The sequence below is a fragment of the Bos mutus genome, chromosome 22 (genome assembly GCF_027580195.1).
Source record: "Bos mutus isolate GX-2022 chromosome 22, NWIPB_WYAK_1.1, whole genome shotgun sequence".
Lineage (NCBI taxonomy): Eukaryota > Metazoa > Chordata > Mammalia > Artiodactyla > Bovidae > Bos > Bos mutus.
This window is the reverse complement of record NC_091638.1, coordinates 64,372,612-64,395,807: the sequence shown is the minus strand read 5'-3', so window position 1 is coordinate 64,395,807 and position 23,196 is coordinate 64,372,612. Positions and strand designations below refer to the sequence as shown.

The following is a 23,196-nucleotide window of genomic DNA, read 5'->3' as shown; positions in this document are numbered from 1 at the left end:
GTCAGAGGGCAGCTCCGGACAGCGCGGGCCCCGGGGGTGGCAGGTACACAGTGTCAGAGGGCAGCTCTGGACAGCGCGGGCCCCGGGGGTGGCAGGTACACAGCGTCAGAGGGCAGCTTGGGCGGTGCGGGCTTTGCGTGTGCGGTCCGGGTCCCCGCTTCTGTGGCGCGGCTTTCAGGTGCCCGCTAGACACGGCCCTGGTGCCACAGGAACTGTGCTGGGGCACCGGGCCCTTCCCCTTGTGGCTCCACCGCTCGGAGGCCGTTGGGTAAAACCGGAAGTGCTTGTCCACGCCTGCACGGCTGCTCTTAACTTGAAGACAAGCTGATGTCACCCCGCTCAGACGGCTGTCAGACGCTGTTCTGCTCTGCACGGTCTCAGACACTCAACCTTGCTGTGCATAGAGGGCTCTTAGTTCCCCAGCCAGGGATCGAACCCGTGTCCCCTGCAGTGCAAGCACAGTCCTAGCCACTGGACCGCCAGGGGAGTCCTGTCCTGGGTCTTCTCACTACCACTCCTGATCAGCACTGGGACCTGGGGGCCAGTCAGCAACACCCCGCCCGACGGAGCTACTGTGGTTTCAGCAGGGATTTCTGGCAGCTTTACGAAAAATCAGTGTTCTGTCGTGTGAAATTTTTCCGATAAGTGCACACAAGGTGTACGGCTGACTTGAAACGAAAGGGGCACGTTTTGCGCTCAGTCCTTTTCCCTTGAGGAGGGAAAGAAGGGTCCGAGTGAGTGCTCTGCCGGAGATTTACTGGCAGCGAAGGGCTGTTGAACAGTGTCTGCTGAGATGAAGGATCACCCCGCCACCCGGCCCTGCCCTCCTCACCACGCCGTCCCAGCCCTGCTTCTGGGCGCACACAGCTGTTTGTGACCACCCAGGGTCCTCACGCCCTCCAGACTCTTCCCTTGGGGGTAGGGGGTTGACAGTCCCTCATCCATCTTACTCTCCCCACTGGCTCCCACCTGCTCGCCTTCCTCCTTGGCAGCCCCACAGCCACCCAGAAACCGCACTGCGGAGCAGAGGCTCCCTGGCCCCTCCCCGTCCCTTTCTCAAGGTCCCAGGCTGACCCGGCTGTGCAAGGGGGCGGGTCACAGGTTCCTGGGATTAGGACATGGGCACCACGGGGCCAGCCTGCCCACCACAGACCTCAGACTTGTCAACCTACCTCAGAGGCGTGTGCCCATTTCTGCACCTGGCACCACAGTTCAGTGAGCCACCCTCGGGCCCATCCAGGCCCTTTCCCTGGGACGCACGCTCCTGTGTAACAGCAGCGGCTCCCTGGACACGACCTCCAGAGCACTTCCCGCCTCCCCCAGTGCAGCCTCGCCCCTCTTAGGACAGCCCCGGCCCAGCCCTCCTGCAGACCCCGCTCTGTGTTCTGAGAAACCACAGGCTCTCCACACGTTTCTCAGTTGTGTGCTTTTATTTCCATGATAACTCTGAGTCATCTTGCTGGCTGCTTGCTAACCACACGGTTTCTGTGTGCATTGCATTTTGGAACCAAGACAGGCAAGCCTGACGCAGGGTAGCACACACTTAATGCGAAAGTGACCAGTCCCCCTCCATCTGCTGAAAGGCAGACCTCTTGCAATTGAAAACCGTTTGCATCACAGAAGCCCTCCGCTCCCTAAGTCAGTGACAGTTAGGACCGTGGCAGGAGTCCCACGGGGGTGCCAACCACTTTCGTTGTCACGGGGGAAGAGAGGCCAGCTCAGTGTGTGCGGGGTGCCCACTGGGTGGAGGCTGTCATGGAAGAGCGTGGGCCACTTGGTCACCCGGGCGGAGCCAAGCTGCCCGTCCCACACCTGCCTGGTGACAGTCTGGATGCAGGCGACAATTCTGTTTCACCACACGTGTTCCATGGGACAGAAGTTCTGTTCGGGGAGATTACAGAGTTCTCGGCAGATGGGGTGATGCTGACCCTGAGTGAAAAGGGTGAATTTTCTGTTGTGTATTATTGTGCTACAGTCTTAAAATCCTACTTCATGTTAACCATTTAGTTACATTAGTAATCTAAATTGTTTTTCTGGTTTCTCTCTAATTTGAATTTTGTAGGCTTTTTATAAGTTATGAGAGCTGGAAGCATAAGTTTGTATCTGGCAAAGCAACATTATTATAAATAGAAACATGCCCATCTCTGGGAGTCTGGGTCCCCATTACGCCTTCCAGAACGGTTTCCAGCTGGAGAAACCGCTCTGCAGGGCTCCCAGGTCCTGGGTCCTCGTCCCAGCTTTGTGAGGAACAGAAGGGGCACCCAGCCCCGGGCACCTTGTTCCCTAAGCGCCCACCCCGGTCCCCAGGGGCCTGAGACCCGGCTCCAACACCCAGTGTGATGTGGCCTCGCCCAACCCCACCGACGCTCAGTGGACCGCTGCTGCTGCCGCATTGTCCTTCCCACCAGACGCGCTTCCTCTTCTCTGTGGTCTCCAGAGCTGCCAAGGCTCACTGCTCACTGAGCAGGTGAGTCGGTCAGCTGTGATGATAAAAGGCCAGGCCCAGTGCAGGGGGCCTCTCCGCCCATCGGGCCCTGCGGTGATGGAGACCCAGCAGGTACCCTTCGCACCGCCTAGTCCCAACAAAGTCCAGCCAGGGAGGCCCCCCACCCCCTGAGTTGCCGCCAGCCGCCCCAAGGGTCCCCTCCCCAGGCAGGGTTGATGGTACATGCAGAAGAGCACACGCATCTTGGGTCTGAGTGCTCCAAGATGTGTGGTCTGCTCACACACCCAAGCCTTCACTCAGTAGGTTCTCAGCAAAGGGCGGACAGCTCAGATGGGGTGGGGGGTGGTGCCCACTAGCTGCCTTCTAGCTGGCAACTCCCCCAGTGGAGCCCCAGCTCCCTGTCTCCCTGACAGCATCCCCCTCCGCCCCCCCCAGCCAGTTGCTGCAGGGTCCAAGGAGACAGTGGTGATAAGTGGCTGGAAGTTACTGGCATGTGGTGAAGGTCACAATGTCATTATTGTAATTATTCCCAAGGGACTGTGTTTCAGATGACTTGCCTTTATACCAACTGGTCTCGATATAGAACTCAGATCGCACAGTCATTCCCCAAGGTCCTTGGAGGCATCAGGTGATGCCTGGGGAACCGGCCGCAGTGCCTCTCACCGAGAGATGTGACCCAGCCCCAGCCCCCGAGTCCTCGTGCAGGAAAGCAGAGTCCTCTGTCCTCTGGTCACACCGATGCCATCTGCAGTCCAGACCATAAGCCAGAGAGCTGCGGGAGTACAGGTGAGCGTGAGTAGGGGGACAACGTGGGCTTCCCAAGTGATGCAGTGGCAAAGAACCTGCCTGCCAGTGCAGGGGGCACAAGAGACTTGGGTCAGAGGATCCTGGAGAAGGAAACAGCAGTCGACTCCAGTATCTGTGCCAGAAAAAATTCCTTTGGCAGAGGAGCGTGGTGGGCTACAGCCCTGGGGGGTTGCAAAGAGTCGGACACGATGGAGCAAGAGAGATGGACAAGACTGGAGACTGACTCCTCTTCCTCACACAATGGGGGGCCTCGTAGAGGCCATGGATAACAGAATTAATAAGAGCGATATGAAAGGGATAAAGAGCAGTGCCACTGAGAGGCATAGCGTCCCCTGGAGCCAACGGCCCGGGTTCGTGCCCAGCTCTGCTACTGAGCGGCTCCATGGTGCTGAGAAGAGCTCACCTACAAGACGGGTTTCTATATGGCCTGCCTCAAAGGAATCGGGTACTGGGTGCTGGGGCGGTTCTGCCAGCAGCTCAGGGCGGGTGCAAGGACACCTGCGCAGCCTCCTGGCCACGCTGGCGTTTGCGTAGCAGACAGCAGAGCCGGGAGTGAGCAGCGCCCGAGTGTCCGAATCAGCTTGTTCCACCCGAGCTCCGTCACACGTGCCAGCCCCTCTTTATATAATTCTTGAAGCCATTTGGATTTTCTGATGCCCTGAAAAGCATCCTAGTGATCAAATGGGAATTTAGAGCATGAAGATGGTGTGTCAAATCAGTGAGGGAAAAAAATCCAATCACGGGTTAGGACAACTGGGAAAGATTGTTGCATCCTTACCTTTCTCCTTCTACCAAGGTAAATCCCAGGTGCAGACAAAATTTGGATTTTTTTTTTTTTTTTTATAATGAAGAACCCGAGGAGAATTTATCTTCTTGAAGAACGAGAGGGCTGTAAAGTAAAAGACTGATCAATTGATCGATTCGACAGCTTAGAAAACTAAAAATGTCAACTTGTCAAAAAATATCATAAGACACTTGGGCTTCCCTGGTGGTCTAGTGGTTAAGAAACTGCCTGCCAACGCAGGGGACGCAGGTTTGATCCCTGGTCCGGGAAGATCCCACACGCCACAGGACAGTAAGCTCCCATGCTGCGGCTACTGAGCCCACCCTCCCTAGAGCCCAGGCTGTAGGGGGAAGCCACTGCAGCAAGAAGCCTGAGCGCTGCAACTGGCGGGTGGCCCCGGCCTGCCACAGCTGGAGAAAGCCTGAGCACAGCAGCAGAGATCCAGGGCAGCCCATATATATATATACACACACACACATATGTATGTTCTTTAGTTGCTAAGTTGTGTCCAGCTCTTTTGCAACCCCATGGACTGCAGCCCACCAGGCTCCTCTGTCCATGGGATTTTCCAGACAAGAATACTAGAGTGGGTTGCCATTTCCTCCTCCAAGGGATCTTCCTGACCCAGAGTTTGAACCCAAGCCTCCTGCATAGCAGGCAGATTCTTTTACCACGGGGCCACCAGAGAAGCCCAATATAATATATATTATAAACAAGTTTAAAGACACGGCCACTTGTCTTTAAAGGAAATAAAGCTTTAAAAGCTAAAGGAAGTGAAGCTGGGTGAAGAGCCTGCCCAGCGTCATTCACTCAGTCATTGTCAGCAAGTGTTTGGTGAGCACTCGGTGTGTGCGGTATAGACGTTACTAGGATGGGAGCCGCTTCTGTTCCAGCAGGAGAGACACAGTGCCCACACCCCTCCAAGGAGGGTGATACCGAGCTGCCTCCGATACCTGCTGGGTCCCCGAAGCTGAGCTCTGAGTGCTTTTGACTCTGAGCATCCAAAGTCTGGACCCACGCAGGGGACAAGGCCTCGCAGAGGAAGGGGTCACACCTTTGCCTGCAGGCACTTGCTTCTTACTGGTATTGAACTCTCAACCCTGAATTTCCTGTGAGTAAATTTGGGGGTACTCTGCCTTCCCCTGGGGCTTCCAGAGGACAAGGTCATCGAGAAGTTAGTGCTGATTTATTATTACCCTGGCATAGCGACTGCCTTAGGCCCTGGGGAGGAAAGAGAGGACTGGGATGAATAAAACATGGTGCTGATGTTCAGACAGAGGAACAGTCACATGTGGAGAAACTGAAGTCCTGAGAGTCAAAGTGATCTGCCAAGTCACAAGGCAGAGAAAGGACGAGAACCCAAGCCTCCTGATTCCAAGGCCCCTGCAATATCCAGGACATCCAACTGTGTTTCAGACAAGGGGCCTTCTGAGCTGGGTTTCATAGGATTCATAGGAGTTTGCTAGAGGGTACATGGTTTAGGCACAGGACAGCGAGTGCAAAGGCCAGGAGGCAAGAAATTTGAGGGCTTGTTGAGGAGGCAGCATGTAGGTGAGTGGGGCTGGTCCCAGGCAGGATCAGGAAAGTTACAAGGAAAAAATGTATTGGCGGGAATTGTCCCTCAGGAGGAAGGTGGCCCTGTTAAGGCTACATGGCAGCTTTGCCTGTTGTTTTTGTCTCACAGAACCTTGAACTGTATCAAGAGAGGTGGTTTTCCCCCAAGCGGAGGAGCTTGGTGGTCAGCACGAGGTCTCAAAGCAGGAGGGGCAGAAGCGAGGTCTCCCGCCACTCTGTCAGACCAATCGAGTCAGCCTGGCCCGCAGAACTTTCTAGTCCCCACACAGTCCTGGGAAAAGTGGCCCAGCTTGGGGTGGGACGCAAAGCCAGGGGCTCCCGAGGAAGGCTGTGCCGTCTTCACCGCAGGGCGGGAGTGACCCCAAAAGCTAAAATAAGGCTTGTGTGCTCCAAAAATACTCTGCTCAAAACACTGCAGTGCTGGAAACAGGCCCGTCCCTGGCTTCCTGCCCGGGGCCGGGGCAGAGCAGGGAGCCACACTTCTGTCGCCGCCCATTTTTATTTGGGGCCATCAAGCCCTTGCCACCTGGAGCTGCCTCTGTCCACGGAACGCTTGCTGGGGCGAGTCCGGGCACAGATGCAGGGGCCCTTCCTGTGCCAGGCCCTGCTCCTAGCATCAGGGCGCAGCAGGGGGCCCGGGGGTGGGGGGCAGATCAGGGCGGGCTCCTGGGACTGTGGGGATGCGGGCAGCCGACGCGGACAAGGTCACGAGTCCCGCCACATCAGTGCACCAGGACGTCACTTACTCAGGATCGCCCCGGGCTTAGCCTAGCAGACCCCAGCAGCCTCTGACCTACGGGCCTCTGACCTGGTCCCCTTTAACTTCACCGCCTCCGCTCCAAGCCACCTTTTTTTTCTTAAACCCCGTTGCAAGCCCCCAACCTCAGCTCCTCCTTCCAAAGCGAACAGGCAGGCCGGCAGGAACCTGCAGCCCTTCCTGGGTAGGCTTACCCGGTGTGGGGTGGGGGGGACCCTTCTCAGCAGGCACGTGGCCACCATCCCCTACTTTACCCCTCACTCCAGCATCCGCCGCCCCCCAGCCTGGCTCAGACCCTCTCAGCCTCTCTTCTGGGACAAACTTCCTCCCCAACTCCGCCCCCAATCCCGCCGGGGTCTCCCCTGCTGCAGGCCCCTCTCTACACCACCCCTCCCTGGGCCTGAGACCCAGCCTGATCCTGAGCTTACACACCCACTCTGTGTTTCTGTCTTTACAGCAGGTTTCCCAAGCGGCAGTGACTCCAGGGCCAGCTTGGCAATTACGGGGCGGGGCTGCTGCACTGGGCCTCTGGTTGTGGCGAGCGGTGGCTGCTCTCGCTGCAGAGCGTGGGCTCAGCAGTTGGGGTGCACAGGTTAGTTGTCTGGTGGCGTGTGGGATCTTCCCACACCAGGGATCACCCTCACCCCCCGTGTTGGCAGGTGGGTTCTCAATCACAACCACCGGGGGAGTCCCCAGCCTGGCAAGTTTTGTCTTTGCTCTGTACCTCCTGTTCTTTTATTTTCTCATCTTGTCCTGTAAAGTGACTCTCTTTCCTCACTGAATTTTAAATGAAAAGGAACATAATTTCTCCATCACAAAAGGAAAGCAGTCCATGGCAGACATGGCGGGGGTCCTCAGTATCTGTTCATACCTTCTCACTTTACACCGCAGCCCTAACTTTTCACTGCGCAGATCCAGACTATATTTCCCAATCTGAATTGTAGCAAGGTATGGCCATTCAGCCGAAGTTCTACAGATGGGCAGAAGTGGTGGTTGGAACTTCTTAGAAGTACTTTTTTTTAAAGGGGGATGTGCACTTCAGCATCCCCTTCTTCCTTCTTTCTAGCTGGAATGCAGACGTGATAGATGGAGCATGGGCAGCTGTATTGGACCATGAGGGAGTACAACAGCAAGATAGGAAAAAGGCTGGTTCCTGATGGTCATGGAACTTCCCTACCAGCCTTGGAAAGGTCACCTCAGGACTGTATTTGTATGAGAGAAATGCACGGAAACCTCTGTGACTTGGGGATTTCAGATGTTGCCATAAACCTAATACTGGCTGAAACACATTACTTGGAGGAAGCAGAAGGTGACTATAACAGTAAGCGCAGTGGAAAATAATATTCTAAAACTGTTGATAGATTCAGCCACCCTTCAAGTCTATGAACCCAGGAGCTGCTCTTGTTTTAAAAAAAAGAATAAAAAAAAGGAATTAGTCATCATGACTTGAAACTGACTCTCAGCTGGTTCAGGACTGCTGGTTAACTGGAAGGGGGACGTCTTTGTCACCTTGTGACTTATGCCGTTCAGCTCCAGGTCCTTCCCTCACTGCTGCCTGAACTCATCCCACTGGACACCACCTGGAGGCCAGCAGCGCAGTGCGAGGGAATGAAGCCTGTTGATACCTCTGCTGGCAGCCTAAACCAGCCTTCCGTTCCCTCCCCTGGGGCTCCCGGGCTCCGCCATAACGAGCAGCCACAGACGATGTTTATCACCCTCTGGAATTCCATTTCCTGCTGCCTTGCTCAACACCCAGCCACCACCCAGATATCACCCCGGGTCAGCCTTCAGCAGACGTTTCTCAAGCGCCCACTGTCTGTGGCTCCAAGCACAGGCTCCAGATCCAGACAGCCAGGCCTTGTCCCTGCTGGCTGGGTGACCTGAGCATGTTACATAGCTCCTCCCCGCCTCAGTGCTGCTCATCTGTAAGATGGGCATAAAAAGTTAGACCGATCAGTGCATGTCACGTGTTTGGAACGGAGCCAGCACTCACCCACCCCCATGGACACAGTAACTGCTGTTGTTACCCATCAAGCAAGGGTGCTCCAGCAATGAGCAGCCAGGCAAGGATTCCACCCTCCTGGGCAGGCAGGGTCCCCTTCTAGAGGCCCCATAGACACAGCGTGAGCCCTGCTGGCAGCACAACTCGCCCTCTGTGTTGAGTGTGTCCCCCCGTGACGGGGGCTGGATGGTGGTGGACCGATAGGGGCCTGCCTTCCTCACTGGGCCAGGGACGTGTGGCGGCAGAACTTCAACTCACGTTCGACTCTGAGCGCCTAGCTGAGCAGGAGCCTGCACACAGCGGGTGCTCCGGGAAGCAGTATCAACAAAGGAACGCGCGTGTAAGACACCAGAAGGGTGGCGACAGGGGGACTGAGGGCAAGGCGCCCCTCCCAGCCCAGGCCTCTGCCCCCAGCCCAGCGCTCTTCCTTCTGTACCTGCACCAAAGGCTTTGAGGGGCTTTTTCAAAATTTTATTTATTTACGCATATTTTTGACAGAGCTGGGTCTTCATTGCTGCACACAGGCTTTCTCTCGTTTGGTGAACAGGGGCTGCTCTCTATTTGCGGGTCATGGGCTTCTCGCTGTGGTGGCTTCTCCGGTTGCAGAGCACAGGCTCTAGGTGCACAGGCTTCAGTGGTTGTGGCTCCCGGCCTTAGTTGCTCCGTGGCACGTGGAACCCTCCAAGACCAGGCATCGTAACTTCGTCCCCTGTGTTGGCAGGCGGATTCTTAACCACTGGACCACCAGGAATGTCCCCTAAGTGGCTTTCTTCCTGGCCCAGACAACCTCAGTGACATGCATTTGTGCACACATTCAGGTGGAGAAAATGTTAGCTGTGTAGACCCTGGCCTGGGAAGTCATCGAACTGGGTTTGAATCCAGACTCTGCTGTTGGGTTGCTGTGCGGCCCTGGGGCGAGTTGACCCCAGCTCTCTGAGCCTCATCTTTCTCACTAAGAAACTGGCTGTGGACGCTGTGATCTATTCCTGTATAACAGACGACTACAACACGTAGGGGCTCAAAACACCAACCGTGTCCTGTCTCCCGGGGCACCCGTGGGCTGGGGACCCAGCAGGGCTCACGGCCAGTTCTGGATCCAGGCCTCCAGGTTGGGCCTCCTCCCAATACAGTGGCCCGAGGGCAGCCGAGTCACCTACCGGCTGCTCCGAGTGGCTCAGGGATCCCGGCCAGCATGAATCTGCAGCCCACTCAGGTTCAAAAGTGGAAGAATTAGACCCCACTCCTTGGTGGGGCAGTGGGAAGGTTCTAGAAGATCATGTGGAATTGGAGATGGTGTCATAACCATCTTTTGGAAAATACAGTCACCCCAGATGCTAACACTTATGCCAGCCTCAGAGGGGCAGAGGAGGGTTTGTAGAACACTTGAAACAGAGTCGATGCTCCATGAGCAATCTCTGCAGTGACTACAGTCGTGATTGACTGGCTTCCAAGGTCTAACTGCTCCTCCCCTCCCCTTCCTTGGTCAGCTTACACCCTGTTCATAATTCACAGGAGTCAACTCCCAGGAGACAGCTGGGAAAAGTAAGGACCTGTCAGTTCACTTGGAGTGGCCATCTGCCAGACACAGGGCACGTGGCCCAGGCCGGATGAGCCTTGGCAGCACCGCCTGGGAGCTGAGCACTTGCAAGGGCATTGCCCGTCATGCCACGTGAGCGTGCAGTGGCCACACACGCCCAGCCAGAGGGCTCCGCCTCCATCGCCAGTCAGTGTGAGGCAGCGCCACCATAGACGAGCCCCTTCCAGATCCTGAGGGCCTTGTGGCTTGGTTTCCTCCCCCTCCAGCACAGCAGCGCTGAGTTAAGAATTTCTGCTCATGGGGAACTGTGCACAGTTGGGCCCAGAGTGTGTACTTATTGGTCAGCCTTTCTATCATCCCTCTCGCCAGCTCTCTTTGTTACCAGACTCCAGTTTAGCTGCTCATCACTCAAGAATCCAATACTGAGAGGTAAGTGCTGGGAAGAAGGACAGACAGCTTTATTGAGGAAGCCATGAGTCCTGGGGGAGAAGGTGGACTCATGACCCAAAGAACCAGCTCCTCCCTCCCCAGATTTTGCTTAGAGATTTCATGGGGAAAAGAAGGAGAGGCTACATGCTGGAGAGGAGGTAGTGTGGTGTGTGAGACCAGCTTGTGGACGTTCTTCTGAGTGGTTGATAGTGAGGTAATTGTGAGTCAGCATCATCAGTCCTCTGGTTCCGGCCGGTTTGGGGTCTCTGTGCTCGGGGCAGCACACATTTAGTTTCTCCTACCTGGTGTGGGTTCCACTGAGCAAAGCAGCTCGATGGCCATGGCTCAGAATGTTACCTACAGCCCTGGAGGAGGAACTAAAGGTCCTTGACTTTGTACAATGGCTAAGTTATCGCTATTTTGCCTTGTTTGAGTATTTTCCTTTGTTTCTGAATTTTCTCATTTCTCTGATTAAGTTAAATTTATTCTTTGGAACTCAGGGAAGGCCTTGGCAGCTAAAACTTTTCAACCAACAAGAGGCAATCAGACCATGAACTTTCATGGTCTGATTGGACCATGAAAGTAGACCCTAGCCTGGGGTCCCTTCTGTGATCCCCCCTCTACTGTGTTCCAAGTAAATTTACATCCACCTACGACCCTCAAAGGGAACCTTGTTTGAAATTAGGGTCTTTGCAGATGTGATCAGATCAAGATGAGGTCATGTTGAACTTCCCAGGTGGTCTAGTGGTTCACAATCCTCCTGCCAATGCAGGGGAATAACAGGTTCGACCCGTGGTCCAGGAAGATTCTGCATGCCGTGGGGCAGCTAAGCTCGTGTACCACAGCTACCGAAGCCTGAGCATCTAGAGCCCGTGCTCTGCAACGAGAGAAGCCACGGCAATGAGAAGCCCATGGACCGCAACCGAGAGTAGCCCCTGCTCACTGCAACTAGAAAAACCCGCACAGCAACGAAGACCCGGTGCTGCCGAAAGTAAGTAATATATTCGTTTAAAAGATGAGGTCGTATTGCAGTCAGGCGACTGGTGTCCCTCTAAGAAGAGGAAATCTGGGCAGAGGGACACACAAGGGGAATGCCGAGAGAGGACAGAGGCAGAGGTTGGAGGTTTGCAGCTACAAGACTGGAAAGATTAGGGATTTTCTGCAACCGCCAGAAGCTAGAGAGGGGCTTGGGGCAGACTCTTTCCCCAGAGACTCCAGAAGAAAGCAGCCCTGCCGACAGCAGACTCTGAGAATATGATTCTGTTGCTTTAAACCGCTCGGTTGTGGGGGCCATTTGTTGTAACAGCTGCAGGTCACACGCACTCCTCACACACTGCACTCCTCGCACACTGCACTCCCCACACACGCACTCCCCACACACTGCACTCCTCACACACGCACTCCCCACACACTGCACTCCTCACACACTGCACTCCCCACACACGCACTCCCCACACACTGCACTCCTCACACACACACTCCCCACACACTGCACTCCTCACACACGCACTCCTCACACACGCACTCCTCACACACTGCACTCCCCACACACTGCACTCCCCACACACTGCACTCCTCACACACTGCACTCCCCACACACTGCACTCCCCACACACTGCACTCCCCACACACTGCACTCCCCACACACTGCACTCCCAGCTACACCCGGCCTAATGTCCTTCTTGTTCTTCCCACACTCACCCTGATTCAGGTGGTCTATTCAGCTCCTCTCTCTGACTTATCAACTGTGGCAGAAAAAAAGAAAGATTTCTTTTTAAAGAAAGTACAGGGACTTCCCTGGTGGTCTCGTGGTTGAGAATCCACCTTCCAGTGCAGGGATGCAGGTTCGACCCCCAGTCAGAAGCACCCCACGTGCCATGGGGCTACGGAGCCCACGGGTCACAGCAAAAGATCCCACAGGCTGCAGTGAAGATCTCTCGAGCCACAGCTAAGACCCAACGTGGTCAAACAAATTAATAAGTTAAATAATTTTTTTTAAGTATGTGTAACTATTCACGATACCGAGGACAGGGAAGCAACCTAAGTGTCCATGGACAGATGGATAAAGAAAATATGGTACACACACACAGTGGAATACTACTGAGTCATAAAAAAGAATGAAATAATACCATTTGCAGCAACATGGATGAACCTACAGATTATTGTGCTAGATATCTAGAGATGATCATGCTACAGTGAAGTAAGACAGAGAAAGACAAATACACCACATGTGGAATGTAAAATATGACACAAGTGAGCTTATCTACAAACAGCCTCACAGACTCAGAGAGCAGACTCGTGGTTGCTGAGGGGGAGGAGGGTGGAGGCGGGCTGGAGCGGGAGTTGGGTTAGCAGAGGTCTTGCTGAGGTCTTACTGCGAAGCACAGGGAACTGGGAGCTGTATCCTATGATAAACCGTAGTGGAAAAGAATATGAAAAAGTATATATATATAATTGAATCTCTGGTATACAACAGAAATTAACACAGTGTTGTAGATCAACTACACCTCAATAAGATACATTTCAAAAAATTAATTTACAATATTAAAAGTGTGATTTAAAATTTTGTTAATACTATACCAAGTATTAATATTTCCAAGTATGACTGCTCTGCCCACCTTCTCATCTACTCAGGTCACAACTGCATTTGTTAAACGTCACGTCAGGGAATGAGAATCGCGGAAAGGACTCTGCTTGAGTGGATGGTGCTGGGGGCTGTGGGGAAGACCCCCGAGCCCCCCAGCCCCTCTGCGTGTGTCTCGCCGTCTCCCTCCCCGGCCCCACCCCCAACCAGCCACGCGGGCACGGGGGCCTCGATTCCCCCGGACACCGTCTACAGTCCCGTCAGCCAGAAAGGCAACAGCTTCCCACTGTTCGCTGCCAGCTCGACCTTGAGGACCAGGACCGAGGGTGCTGAGCCTCCCCACCCGCCTTACAATCGTGGTGAAATACACATGACACAGAATTCACCTTCCTAGACTCAGTGCACAGCTCAGGGACAGTCAGCACACGCACATGTTGTCCAGCTTCACCGCCGGCATCTCCAGACCTTCCATCCTCCCAAACCGACACTCTGTCCCCCTGACACACTCGCCCCCCGTCCCCTCCCCCAGTCCCCACCACCCTACTGTCTCTCCCAATGGATTTGGTGCCTCTGGGGACCTCGTAGGAGTGGAATTCTTCAGGATTTGTCCCTTCCTGCCTGGCTTCTTTCGTTCAGGACAGGGTCCTCCTGGTTCATCCGTATCGTAGCCTCTGTACGATTCCAATGCCCATTACTCAGCCGTAAAAAAGAACGGATCTGGTCAGCTGTAGTGACGTGGGTGACCCGAGAGCCTGTTACAAAGGTCGAAGTAAGTCAGAAAGAGAAAAACAAGTATCGTGTGTTAACACACGCATATGGAGTCTGGAAAAACCGTGCTGGTGAACCTATTTGCAGGGGAGGAAAGGAGTGGGGACGCAGAGAATGGCTTGGTGGACACAGCAGGAGGAGAAAGAAAGAAGTGAAAGTGAAGTCGCTCAGTCGTGTCCAACTCTTTGCGACCCCAGGGACTGTAGCCTACCACGCTCCTCCTCCATGGGGTTTTCCAGGCAAGAGTACTGGGGTGGGTTGCCATTTCCTCCTCCAGGGGATCTTCCCAACCCAGGGATTGAACCCAGGTCTCCTGCATTGCAGTCAGATGCTTTACCGTCTGAGCCACCAAGAAAGTAGGGCAATTGACAAAGCAGCATTGATGTGTGTATATATGTACACACACTGCCTGTGTGTGTGCTAAGTTGCTTCAGTCGTCTCCGACTCTTTTTATAACGAGCATCCCTTCTTAAAGCCCATTTCATGTGCCTGAAATGCAGTGTGTCGAATCATCAGCACCTTGCCCCTGTCCCCCCCAAATATCCAGTAGGACCCACAATCGCTGTAACAAGCCACCCATCACCCTGTAGTTCCCTGACACTCCCTAGGGGCACGCCTTCCCCCCACAACCACCCAGAACACCCAGATGTCCCAGATGACGCTGGCCCTTGGGGAGCCCAGGGCTCTTTGTTCCTCATCCACTCCCCAAGTCTCGAGCCCCTAAAACCCCTATGATGGTTCCCCCCACCCCGCAGATTTCATCCTCAGAAACAAATTGCACGTGTGCAAGGCCCCGCAAGGCCCCAAGGATGAAACGGACCCCACCCTCCACCTCTGCATAGGCTCAGCTGGCCACACCTCACAGCTTCACCACCATCCTTAGCCGTCACCCTCATCTCAAAGAGATGGAGACAGGCCCAGGGAGAAGGAGAAGGCCCAGCTAGGACTCCTAATCCTAAGTCAGTACACCCTCCCCCTGTCTGTGTGAGGAAGGGCAGAGGCGCTCAGACCCCTGCACCCCACACACACAATGGCCGCGGGGCCCCTGTGAGCGGCTGAACCCAGGCCGCTTGCACTGAGCCCATGAGTCAGCGCTCGGAGCAGGTGGCAGCCCCGGTGCGGCCCGGTGTCTGCCAGGTGCTGCCATGGCCACCAGGCTGGCCACATGGGCAGGGCAGCATGTGCCTTCCCTGGGCCAGGAGGTGATTAATGACCATGCGGCGAGGATGAGCAGGTAGGGCCAGGTGCAGGCACTGCAGCCTGGCTAGTTCCTCTGTTTGGCTCATTTCTCAGCAGCTGTTTTCACCCCACTTGGGAAAACCAGCTTTACTGCCTCACCCCAGGCTCCTGCCCTCCTGGCTCGGCAAACACCACCTTTGCCCTGGCTCTTCTGCTCCTAGTCCTGCCCTTCGGAGCTGGCTGCCCCTGGGCCTGGCATTGAAGGCCTGGTGCCAACCCCAGCTCCGTCTATCTCCTGACACAAGCCCGCTCCTCTGGCCAGACTCCCCCAACCCCGCTCCCGTCCCCGAAACATACCCTGGTGCGCCTGCCTCTGAGCGCTTGTTTGTGGCCCCCACCAGGTCTGCCTTCCTCACTCCAGTTCTCCTCCTAGGCTGAAATGGCAGCTCGGGAGTTACCAGAACCTGATTATAACCCTGACTTTGCCGACGTAACAAGCTGTGAGACATCAGGCAAGTTCCCAAACCTCTCTGAGCTTTGGTTTCTTCATATGTAGAATGCCATTCAGTTCAATGCACAGTTATTGAAACCCTGTGTCCACAGCTGTCTGGGAACTTGGCAGTGGGGAAAACGTAGTTATCGCTGCCTATCCTTTTGCGGGCTTCCCTGGTGGCTCAGCGGAGAAGGTGATGGCACCCCACTCCAGTACTCTTGCCTGGAAAATCCCATGGATGGAGGAGCCTGGTAGGCTGCAGTCCATGGGGTCACACAGAGTCGGACACGACTGAGCGACTTCACTTTCACTTTTCAATTTCATGCACTGGAGAAGGAAATGGCAACCCACTCCAGTGTTCTTGCCTGGAGAATCCCAGGGACGGGGGAGCCTGGTGGGCTGCTGTCTATGGGGTCGCACAGAGTCGGACACGACTGAAGTGACTTAGCAGCAGCAGCAGCTGGTGGCTCAGACAGTGAAGAATCTGCCCGCAATGCAGGAGACCCAGGCTCGATCCCTGGGTCAGGAATACCCGCTGGAGAAGGGCATGGCAATCCACTCTGGTGTTCTTGCCCGGAGAACCTCATGGACAGAGGAGCCTGGTGGGTTACAGTCCATGGGGTCGCAAAGAGTCGGACACGACTGAGTGACTAGCACACACACACATCGTCGTGTACCTTTTAAATGCTGTATTATATGAAAACATTGGCTAATTAAAAATTTTAAGGGACTTTCGTGATGGTCCAGTCACTAAAACTCTGTACTCCCAATGCGGGGCCCTCCAATCTGATCCTGGTCAGGGAACTGGACCCCACAGGCCGCAGCAAGATGGCAGAGCCTGTGTGCCGAAGTGAAGGCCTGGCACAGCCAAATAAAACAGGTGTTTCTGTAGAAAAAAATGTTAAAGGTTTTTGGTAATTGTTTTTTGTAGCTATTTTTATCGGAGTATAGTTGATTTGCAGTGTGTGTTAGTTCCGAGTGTGCAGGAAAGTGACTCAGTATGTGAATATGTGTGTATTTTTCAGTTTCTTTTCCCACATAGGTTATTGCGAAACACTGAGCGTAGTTCCCTGCGCTACAGTTACGCCCCTGCTGTCTATTTCACAGCAGTGTGTCTGTGTGAGTCCCAGGACCAGTTTTATCAAAACAATCATTACTAATGAAACCAGACTCAGAGAAGGGGAAGATGTCTCACTCCAAGGGCTGCTGTGAGGATGAAGGCAGATGACACATGTCGGGAACCACGTCTAATGTCCAGAAAAGAGGACGTGCTCCCCAAATCGCAGCTTCACCCACAATGCTGCTCTCTCAGCTCCTCTCCCGGACCTTCTTCAGGTAAACCTGACCCCGACCTCCTCCAGGGTCTCACGACCCTTTGTTTGTCCTAGTTCATCCATCCATCCATCCATCCGTCCATCCATCCGTCCATCCATCCGTCCATCCACCATCCACCCATCCATTCATCCACCCATCCATCCACCCATCCATTCATCCACCCATCCACCCATCCATTCATCCGCCCATCCATCCACCCATCCATCCACCCATGCATCCATCCCACCCACCCATCCATCCACCCACCCATCCGCCATCCAGCCCCCAGAGAGCCATCCGCTCGGTTATTTAGTGTGTACCCACAATGCGCTCTGTTCTCTGCCAGGAGGGCAGGACATAATGACGGTGCAGCCCGAGTCCTTCCCTTCCTGGGGACAACTGTCAGGTGGGGGAGAGAGGCCATCAAAAAGTACATCCCACATGGCATTCCAGCTGCCAGACTGTGTGCAGAGTAAATGTGCCCCACAGAGCCCGTGGTGGTGGCACATGACTTGCAGAAAAGTCACGTGAAGGGCGGGAGGTAAGGTCAGTAGAGAGAGCGTGATGGAACGTTGAGCTTGAAGTTGAGAGCAGGGCAGTCCTGGAGAGGCGACAAAGGACCTCATAGTCACGTAAGGGATTTGAACTCTGTCCCAAGGAGCAGGCTTTGGAGGGTGTCAAGGACGGAAGGGCAGCTTAAGTTTCTGGTTCGGAGCCCTAAGTCCGGCCGCAGCCCGGACAGTGGGCTGGAGGGGATGGGAGTCGGGGATGGGTGGGGTTGGGAGGTGATGTTGTCAGGGGGCCTCTGGAGAGCTGGAGCAGAGATGCCCCAGGCAGGAGAGGGTGCCGGGAGCTGGGGCGGGGCAGGGGCAGAGTCGAGAACAGGATGAGCTCAGAAGATTCCCCTAGCTCTTTCTGTCTGTTTATGATTTTTTTTAATTTTATTTCTTTGGCTGCATGCGGGCTTTCCCTAGTTGCAGGGAGCAGGGGCTGCTCTCTGGTTGCGGAGCACGGCTTCCCCTTGCCATGTCTTGATGCAGAGCAGAGGCTCTAGGTGCCTGGGCTTCAATAGTTGTGTGCACGAGTTTAGTTGCCCCATAGCATGTGGGATCCTCCAGGGCCAGGGATCAAAGCCGAGTTCCCTGTGTTGGCAGACGGATTCTTAACCACTGAACCATCACGGACATACCGCACCCCCCCGCAACCCATCCCACCCACGGACCCAACTCTTTATCATGAAGTGTTTCACCCTGCAGAAAAGTTGGAAGAACCGTTGGCGACCACGGCCTCCACTTGGACTCAACAATCATGACCATGTTGCCGCCTTTTGCCTTCCTCCAGTAGATAGATAGCGAGACGGGTCGATTTCTTTTCTCTGAACCACTTGGCAGTGCGTCACGAGTCCTTCAGCTGAATCTCCTGGCTCTAGATCATCTTCCCCCTGAACCACAAGACCAGTATCCCACTGCAGAATCAACAGCTAGGCATCTGCTGTCCAGTCTGAGTTCAGATTTCCCCAGTTATTCCAGGAATGTCTTTCCGAGTTGGGTTTTACTTGTTTTGAGATCCAGGGACCTGTTGGAAAGTTTTCGGGATTGCATCTGGTTGCATCTCTTTGGCTTTTAAGGAAGCTTCAGGAGGTGGAATGTGCAGGGCTGGATGAGTCACTGGATGTCAATGTCGGGGTGGAGGGTGGGAGGAGTCAGGGGCTCTGGCTTGGGCGACCCACATGAGATTCCCGGGATGAGGAGTTCCGGAATGGGGACAGATGTCCACAGAGGAGCGTGTGGCAGGCAGGGGGACGTGCCGGGGTGACCTTCTAGGTCACGGTGGGATACAGATTGGAGGCTGCCATAATAAGTAACCACAAACAGGGAGCCTTGAAGCAACCGAGCTTTATTCTCTCGTGGTTCAGGAGACCAGAAATCTGAAGTCAAGGTGTCAGCACGGCTGAGCTCCCCCGCGGACTCAGGGAAGGATCCTTCTTGCATCTTCCAGCCTTTGGTGCTTTCCAGTGATCCTGGGTGTCCCTTGCCTTACAGCTGCACCCCCCAGTCTCTGCCCCCTTCTGGCACTTGACCGTCTCCTCTGGGTGTTTTCACACAGTCCCCTTATAAGAGCACCAGTCACTGGACTTGGGCTCCACCCTATTCCAATGTGGCCCCATCTTAACTGATTACATCTGCAGAGACCCTGTTTCCAAATGAACTCACATTCCGAGGTTCCAGGTGGACCTGAATCTTAGGGAGTACACAATTCAACCCATTCCAGGGACCGTCACTGCCTAGTCAGGAGAGGGTGTACAGATGGAGGGGCAGGCCCTGGGTGAAGCCCCATGCGATCCCCATGGCTAAGGGGGTCTCCATAGGGTGAGGAGGGGAGGGAGAATGGGTATGGGGTTGGCAGGGCTGAACACTGCAGGTACCACCGAGTAAGACCCGCACCGAGCTGGGGGCTCTGGGTTCCGGAAAGAGCTCGGTTTGAGGGGAAAACCTAGATGGCCCGGGATTTTGTTTTTAACTTTCAATACTGGCCTTGGAGCCTTCTTTGAGGCCAGTGGGGGAAGTGCCTCTGGCTGTGCATTGCTCTCTTGCCTGGAAAATCCCATGGATGGAGAAGTCTGGTAGGCTACAATCCACGGGGTCACAGAGAGTCGGACACCACGGGTGACTTCACTTTTTTTTCTTTCTTCCTTTCTTCCTTCTGATGCTGTCAGTCCTCCCCATAGGACGGGAAGCCCCTCCGCATGAGGGACCCTCGCCTGCAGTTTGTTCACTGTGACGCGCCCAGCCCCCAGGACCCTGCTGGCTGTAGCCGGCCTCCTGGCTAGGCTGGGCGTCTGAGCTGTCCAAGGTCCTCAGTGCCGGAGAAGGGGCTCCTGGCAGCTGTTCGCCCCAGTGATCATCACCTTCCTGCTCCATCCCCAGGACGGGGGCGCACACAGAGCCCCCGGGAAGGAGACCTGCCCTGCCCCTGCCCCCGCCCCTGAGTGCGGGAGGAAGGAGGAAGACTGTTTAGTAACAACCACAGTCACACGCAGGCGGGGAGACTGCAGCCAAGGGACCCCTGCGTGCAGGAGGTGGCCAGTGACGCCACGTGGGGGGCGCTGCCCCTCGTCTACTGCTTTACTTTGGGGAGTGTGGTCTCTGCTTCTGCTCAGCAAGCCCCCAGGCCCCCAAGGGCTCCCTTTGACCGGCCACAGCAGAGTCTGAAGGTCCCAGGCTGGGCCTCCAGGGCGTCCTGCTGTCTGTGCTCCTGGCCCATGGCCTTCAGCGCTGTCCCCAAGCACCCCTCCCCCACCCCCGCACTTGCCCAGAAGCGCAGGAGACCCGATTTCTGATTTCTGTCGACGACTTCAGACCCCTTCCCCTGAGCTGGCCCCTGACCCCTGCAGGGAGGGGCGGATTATGGAGAACCCTGGCGGGACTGCCCTCCTCCTCTTACACCGCAGATAAGCAAGCACAGAGAGTTAGAGGGCTCTACCCACAGTCACACAGCGAGCGAGGAAGCCAGGATCCAGATCCAGACTCCCGTGCTCTGGCCCAGAGACACGGTGCCTCACAGAGCCCAAAGCTTGGGCTGACCATCGCCACTTGCCACCGTTGCATGGGCTGGGGTGTCACAGGCTGACGGCCGATCTCAAGGGGGACCGTGGAAGCTGTCGTATCTTGGCCTGTGCACCTGCTCCGGGCTCCCTGGCCGTCGTCTTGGGTCTGGACTCCCTGGGGCCTGTGCTCTGGGCTTCGTGCGCCTGAGCAAGGACAGGCCAAGGGCCAGGGCACTGGGGGTCTGAAGGCCGGGCGCTTCCAGACCTCCGTGTGGCTGCCAGGGTCCTTATATTTGCCCAGCAGGTGTCCTCTGGCCCCGTACCCTAGCCCTGCCCCTGCCTGTCAGTTTGCCCTTTCTTCTCCATTTCCGCCCCAGGTGGGCTTAGCTCAGCCCAGAGTCCAGAGGAGTCACCCCAGCTCAGCCTGGCTGGCTGCCCGCAGTGGTGAGGTTTGCTGGTCTGGTTGGGTTTATTTTCTTGTTTTTATTAGGGGTCCTCATCCTTGTTCTCATGAGATACCGCAGCCTGTCATTTCCAGGCAGGTTGCTGCTTGGCCAGTGGGCGGGAGCCCGAGGCTCTGTTCCCACACCCCCCTGAGCCCCGGGGTACAGCTGCGAGGGGAGGAGCCTGCAGGCGTAGGGAGGGGTGGGGCCCACTCCTCCCAGCAGCCTGGCTTGGGTGTCCCCTCACTGTCGGGGGTGGGGGGCGAGGGAGGGCCGAGAAGGGGTGGGAGGGAGGAAGCCGCTTCTCTGGGAATTCTGGCATAGCTGAGCCTGTCCCCGGTCCCACGCCCCCACACTCCCGCCCCCAGCCTTTCTTTGAGAGGGCTGAAGCGTCTTGCAGACACCCAGCCTCAGGGAAGGCCCTGCCCCCAGGCTTTGCTCTACTGCTCCCGCTGCCTGGACTCTCCACAAGTGACTAACTCTCACTCATCCTTTCTGTCCCGCCTTCCACGCCACCTCTTCCAGGAAGACCACCTTGCTTTCCCCGGGCCAAGGGGAGTGCTTTCGCCCCAGGCTCCCTTCCTCTGCACTCTTTCTGCTCCCACGGAAATAAGGTTCCTTGAGGGCCGAGGCCGTGTCCTCTCCCCACTGTGTCCTCGTCACCTGGCCCCACAGAACGTCACGGGCTTGCAGTGGTTGAGGCAGGAGGTGGCCTGGTGAGTCAAGCCACCTTCCTCTCTCAGCACCGGGTTCGCGCCCCACTGCCTGAGGCTCTGGCCTCGCCGTCCCCACTGGGAGCAGGGCCAGGAGCTGCACCAAGGCCATGAGGGGCGAGAGGGGCTGCTTGGCAGGTGACCTCCTGGAAGAGGTGACTCCACGGCGTGAGAACTCAGCAATGGGGAGACATCAGCCATGAGAGAGGCGAGGCCAGGGTGTTCTGGGAAAAGGGGAACAGCTAGTGCAAAAGCCCGGAGGTGGGAACCAGCCTGGCAGGTTTGAGGGCCGCAAGGACGGCCAGTGTGAGTGCTGCTGGGCGAGCTGTGGATTCCAGCCCAGGTGTGTCAGAAGCTGGGGAGGAACCAGCCCTGACTCAGCCTGGGTCGCGGTGGGCGGGCTCGAGGGGGATTCACAGTGGTCTCCACCCTGGTGGCTGCCCGTGTCCTGCAGACGCTGGCCATCGCTTGAAGATACTCCCAGGAGGCACAGCAAGGAGGAAAGCATCCGTGTGTGTGTGTGTGTGTGTGTGTGTGTGTACCTGTGTGTGTATATGTGTGTATGTGTGTGTGTGTGTGTGTGTGGTGGGGGTAGGCAGGATCACAGCTTCCGGCCCCCAGAGGCAGTATCAATATTGCATGGTGAGAAATCGGTCAAGGGTGAGAGAAAACCTGTTTTTCTGCCACCCACAGGGATAGATCCCTGGGTGCAAAGAGCACTCCAGCCTTCGGCAAAGGCAGAGTGTCTTCTGTCTTAAGGTATTTACACAGAGCTCAAAGTTATATTGTCAATGGGTGTTAAATCGTTTGATGGAAAGGACCCCTCTTTTCCTCTCTTGTTGGCAGTGACCTGCACTGTCTCGGGACCGGCCCTGGGGGTCTGATGAGGCGTGCCCACCTGGACGAGGCGCTTGACTCTCCCCAGCATCGCTTATCCCTGTGTGAGCAGCCTGAGCCTCGGGCAGGAGTGTACAGAAAACAAGCTTGACACCGGATTCCACATCCTGGGCCCTCTGAAAAAGACGCCCATCCTGAAATAGTTCATTTATACAAGAGAACAGAGCGGAAAGTCTTAATACGGTAACGTGGACGCCCAGGTCCTGCTGCCCACGGGAGGACTAAGACGTGCCAGGACCAATCACACCTCCCAGCGCCCCCTGCACCCAGCTCCCCTCCACGCCGCCCACCGGGAACCAGGGCCTCACCTTTCTCTCCATCTCCCTGAGCTTCTCCTGCTCTGTGGTCTTACAGCCACACGGGATGTTAAGAGGGAGTGTTCATTATATTGATGCTAGTCTCCTGTAACAAACCGGACAGCTTCTTCCTTGAAATAATTTTATTTATTTATATTTTTCACTGCGCTGGGCTTTCGTTGCTGCGAGGGCTTTCTTTAGTTGCCGCAAGCGGGGACTACTCTAGTTGTGGCACACAGGTGTATTTGCTCCGCAGCACGTGGGGTCTTCCCGGACCAGGGCTGGAACCGTCCAGTCCCTGCATTGGCAGGTGGGTCCTCGACCACTGAGCCACCAAGGAACACCCCCACCCCCACCACCAAACTGGACAGCTTGAGACAACAGAAATGTATTCTCTCCTATCCTGGGGGCCCTAGACTTTTTGACCAAGTGCTTCCATCACCAGAAATCCGAAATGAAGGTGTGAGCAGGGTTGGTTCCTTTGCGAGGCTCCGAGAAAGATTCCCTCCCATGCTGTTGCCTCAGCTTCCTGTGGTGGCCAAAACTCGGCGTTCCTGGGCCCGAGGCCTTCCCTGGTGGCTCAGATGGTAAAGAATCCGCCTGCCAAAGCAGGAGTCACAGGAGA

General features: G+C 55.7%; 1 long non-coding RNA gene across 2 annotated transcripts; it reads left to right on the top strand.

Annotated features, from left to right (window-relative positions):
• On the top strand, positions 1–23,102 carry LOC138984760 (uncharacterized). 2 transcript variants are annotated; one of them, XR_011462046.1, is made up of 6 exons: positions 1–3,232; positions 6,827–6,961; positions 7,436–10,337; positions 11,110–11,328; positions 12,972–16,696; positions 22,225–23,102. It is a non-coding gene; the product is annotated as an uncharacterized lncRNA (long non-coding RNA). The 2 variants fall into 2 exon arrangements; XR_011462047.1 differs by having other exon boundaries at positions 11,074–11,328.
• The last annotated feature ends 94 nt before the right edge of the window (positions 23,103–23,196 follow it).